This window comes from Silene latifolia, chromosome 8, assembly GCF_048544455.1.
Source record: "Silene latifolia isolate original U9 population chromosome 8, ASM4854445v1, whole genome shotgun sequence".
NCBI classification, from domain to species: Eukaryota; Viridiplantae; Streptophyta; class Magnoliopsida; order Caryophyllales; family Caryophyllaceae; genus Silene; species Silene latifolia.
This window is the reverse complement of record NC_133533.1, coordinates 48,268,055-48,273,111: the sequence shown is the minus strand read 5'-3', so window position 1 is coordinate 48,273,111 and position 5,057 is coordinate 48,268,055. Positions and strand designations below refer to the sequence as shown.

At 35.5% G+C, this 5,057-nt stretch overlaps 1 long non-coding RNA gene across 1 annotated transcript; it reads left to right on the top strand.

The window, feature by feature from the left end:
- Window positions 1-577: 577 nt before the first annotated feature.
- LOC141594336 (uncharacterized) lies at window positions 578-1,510 on the top strand. Its single transcript, XR_012522131.1, has 2 exons — window positions 578-752; window positions 1,042-1,510. It is a non-coding gene; the product is annotated as an uncharacterized LOC141594336 (long non-coding RNA).
- Window positions 1,511-5,057: the final 3,547 nt, after the last annotated feature.

Here is a 5,057-nt window from a genome sequence, read left to right as displayed (position 1 = left end):
GTGTGCTCATTGAACAGACGTAAGTAATTCGAAAATAGACATTATGTAAGTGAGAAAGAACTTGAATATTTATTCTTTTCAAGCAATTTCTCATGAGAGTATTTCTAAATATTTTCATTTTGGATCATTAATATGTGTTGTGTTCCAACACGTTTAAAAGACTATTAGACCTAATTTCATCTATTAACCTACTTTTTATTGCTTGTTTTACCATAAAACAGTGTCATAAGCAGTGGTAGAGTTAGGAGGTAGCATTGTAGCAAGGGCGTTTGTCTCTTGACGTATGAAACTTAGAAATACTTGGTTAAATTTTTCGGATTTTCTTTGGTGTATTTTATATCATTACGGCATTACCCACTCGTCCCTTTAAGTTTTTCGTAAATCCTGACTCAACCACCACTAATATAAGGAAATAACTGTTTTATACTCTTTAACTAATTTGTACTCCTTTTATTTCAATTCTTTTATTCACCTTTAATTAAAATACATCTCACAGAAAATAAAAACGACAAATAAATAACTGTGACAAGTACTCGTACTCGCACTCTAGTCTATATATGCACACATACATTACAACATATACTACCCAGTACCCTCATAACATAGAGAAAAAAAGAGCTAAATGTTTGTCACATAGTCTCAGTCTTTACCCCACGCGACCACGCACTAACTTTTATGCTAAAGATGTGCAGAAGCTTCAAACACATGACCCGCTTCAATAAGTTCTTACATTATAATCGTCGTCGTCAAAGGTAACAATATTCAAATACTTCCATATGTAACCAACCATTTATGCAAGTCCTTGTTTATGCTGTTTTTTTGACTACTTTTAATACATTATCGACTTGACTATTTTTTCGATTGTTAATGAACGTGGGTTTTTGGTGGTACGGTATATATATTTCGGGTTGTTTCAGTGTTGACGGGTTTCAAACACTGATTATGAGTATCACCCATCAGTATTTTCATCTGGAACAACTGCGAGTAGTTGTTCAGCATATACGATGGAAACACGACTAACTCATTTTTTCCCAAAAACAGGAAGAGATTATTATTATTATCATCGTCGTCATCATCTATAGCAAAAAAGTTGAAAACAAACATGTTGTTGATGGAGAAGAACTTGGAGTTGTTTTTAAGGAATCAAGTTATATTAATGAAGAATTCCAAGTTGAAAGAAGAAGCTAATCGTCTTAATGAAGAGAACAAGGTGTTATTGTCTCATCTACAGAAATTGGCATCACTCTATCATACGTGAAATGTGTCACAAGGTTAAGATATATGCTCTTGTTGATTTTATCTGTTAGTCCATTATAAACAATTATAAAATAAAAGGGCAAATTTGAGACTGAGGTTTAAGTATGAATAATTGTGGATTAGTCTAGATTTACGGTTGTGTATGTCAAATTTTTAGTTAATTTTGTTTGTATTGTTGAATAATGATCACTTGAATTAGCTAGGAGAAATAGAATTTAAGTCTTAATTATATGTCTACAATTAAGTTGATCAACTCAAAGTTTAGTTTTATGTTGCTTGGAAATTCATTGAGTTGCCCCAAGTTCGAATTTAAATGGATTGAACTATAGCAAATGTTCATGATAAATGAAATAGAAAACTCAAAAAATATACGTGATAGCCTGCAAATTATGTTGTAGAGTTTCACATATCCTATGAGCCAGGATTAATTACAAGTATTAAACAAACTAACATAATAAATAAGACGAATCGTTACATACCTTCTAGTGCAACGGAATAATAAATAAGTATGTAAAAGCTTGTAGAAATCCGAAACCCGAGAAGAATAATAAGCACCTAGATGTGACGCCTCTACCGGTATCCACACAGGTACTGATCTAGTGCTATGCTCCTTGTATGCTGGTTCTGAAGGGAAGAAGAAAACTCCTTTTCCCTCTTGTGTTTTTCTCACTGTATTGTCAGACTAAACTGAATGGAATGAATAGATTTGTCAGACAAACACTTTCTTACATAAGTGAGATACACTGCTAGTCTTATTTAACCCTATCTTCAATGCAGCTGGGCCTAATCCATATTAAAGCCATATTAGTATAATTATAAGTCAGGCTTATAATTACACTAATTTAGTATCTTTTGTGTGTGACCCAATAGACCCACCCACTTAAGACTATTAGACGCATAAACCATTTAAGTGTCAAACAGACATTGATCACTATCTAGGCATTACATAGACTCAGGCGGGATAATTTGTATAGAACAATTGGCATAACTCCTTCAGTCTCCCACTTGTACATGTCCTCATAATAACCAAAATAAGTCTTTTTGCTACTATTATCTCCAATTGAGAATGAAGTAGGAAAAATGTTTGCCTCATATATCCCAATCGATTTTCTCAAATCTCTGACTTAACTTGTAAAAGAGAAGATAAATGACAATCATCCCATCTGAGCGCGGTCACGCATTTACACAAGTTACACTCTTCGAGAGGCCAAGAAACAATAAACTCCCTTCATAAGGGAGGAGCATATATATCCCCTCTTGTCCAACCATATCCCATCACACGCTCTATGCACACCAAATGATCAGCCATGATCCCCTTTTACGGCGGACTAGAAATGATGTCAAAGTATACACTTCACATGTACATAATGGTCAAAACTCGAGTCTAAAGACCAAAACAAGTCAACAACTGGCAAAGAACATTAATGACACTAAGCGAATCCTTAGTAATGTCCTTTTGGCGGGTCTGCCTAATATGTATTCTCCAACACACATCCATGCAGCTGGCTTGGTATTTCCATACCTATGACTTATGGAACATAACCTTCAACTAGCGTACTTACTAGTCATTTATGAGTATTCAAATGTCCCAGCATAATATTCTGACTAGAGACACAAATAATAACATCATTCAAATGGAGTTCCACAACTAAACCACTTACTTAGTGATCCATTTCATCAAAGAAAATTATTTTGGGACAAACAATTCAAACAAGATTGGAATAAAATTCAATTTTATTAAATAAATGCAATAGTTATAAAATATCCAGCAAATTAAAATACTCCCACTAAAACAAAGTTTTCCTAATAGGACTAAGATACCTCGCTAATGTGTTTAAGACATATCGCAGTCTTATGACTCTCAAACTTACACTGCTGAAGCAGTTTTGTTACGTGATCAGCCACATTTTGTTCTGGTGGCACTCTACAAATCTTTATATCGCCTCTGTCCTGAATCTCTCTAATTAGGTGATACTTTTTGAGCACATGTTTGGATTTTTGATGAGACCATGATTCCTTAGCCTGCGCTATGGCACCATTATTGTCACAATAAAGGTACATAGGCCTTGAAATGCTAGGAACGACTCTGAGTTCCTCGATGAAATTTCTAATCCAAACAACTTCCTTGGATGCCTCTGATACAGCAATGTACACAGCCTCTGTTGTGGAGTCAGCTACCGTGCCATGTTTGGAACTCTTCCAACTCACAACACTACCATTCAGATAGAATACAAATCCAGATTGTGATCTATAAGCATCCTTATATGTCTGGAAGCAAGCATCAGTGTAACCGTTTACAACCGGTTTCTCCTTACTTCCGTACACCAAGAGCAAATCCTTGATCCTTCTTAAGTACATTAGGATGTTCTTGACGGCTATCCAGTGATTCTTACCTGGATTGGACTGGTATCTACTCGTCATGCTTAAAGCACATGCTATATCAGGACGAGTACACAACATGACATATATGAGAGATCTTGTAGCTAAAGCATATGGAATCCTACTCACTCGCTTCAGCTCATCAGGCTTCGAGGGACACTCACTCTTGCTTAGAGTTACACCATGCGACATAGGTAGAAACCCTCTCTCAAAATTCTCCATATTGAACCTTTTCAGGACCTTATCAAAATAATTGCCTTGACTTAGTCCAATAAGTCTGTTGGATCTATCTTTATAGTTCTGTACTCCTAAGGTATAGGCAGCTTCACCCATGTGTTTCATGGAAAAATAACTACATAGCCAATCTTTAAGAGATTGCGACAAGGGATTGTCATTTCCAATCAAGAGTATGTCATCGACATAGAGAACCAAATAACTACTGCACTCCCACTGCCTTTCTTATATACACATGGCTCTGCTTTATTTTTAAGGAAACCAACCTATTTGACTGCCTCATTGTGGACACAGCCACCCGCGCGTTGGTTTCGAGGTGGCGACACTTTTCCCACGGAACTCCGGCGTGAGGCCGAGGCACGTCATGGGCCGTTACCGATTTGAAAGGCATTGAAACCGGTGAAAGGTTTGACAAGCCTGCATTTGTGGATTCGCCACCAATATTTATGGAAAATTGTAACCGTTCGAATACTTCACGTCATGTCAAGACATAAAGTAGTGACATGAACACTAAGAAATTCGTTACCCTTAGCATTCTATATCTAGAATAACTCTCGTGATGCCAATGAACATGGATGTTCACAGAGATCTTGAGTAAGGGGTGAGGGTACGTATTAGGAAGCTCGTTTATTTGAATACCTAATCCCACTCGCCTCGATAGCGGCCTCTACTAATGATCAGGAAAGTTGTTTATACTCGATATGTCGTCAGTTGTATGCATGCAATGCAACAAACACAGATTAACCCTAGCATGTGAAATTAGACTATGTCGGTGGACAAGCAATTTAGCACTCAATTGGATCGAAGTTGGAAGTTAGATTAATTACATATGCCAGAGAAATAAATCATACAAGATAAATATGAAATGTTACAAATTATAATGAAATTACAAGGGACAAACGATCAATGTCATAAACATGCCAAAAGATTTTCGGAAAGAAATAAAAAAGATAAAAGAAAAAGATACAAGGAAATTAAGAAAATAAGAAATTGGGAAAATAAGGAAATTGGAAAAAATAAGTAAATAGGCAATTGGAAAAATAAGGAAATTGGAAAAAATAAGGAAATAGGAAAAACAAGGAAATAAGAAAAAATAAGGAAATAGGAAAAAATAAGGAAATTGGAAAAATAAGGAAATTGAAAAAATAAGGAAATTGAAAAAATAAGGAAATTAAAGGAAAATAGGA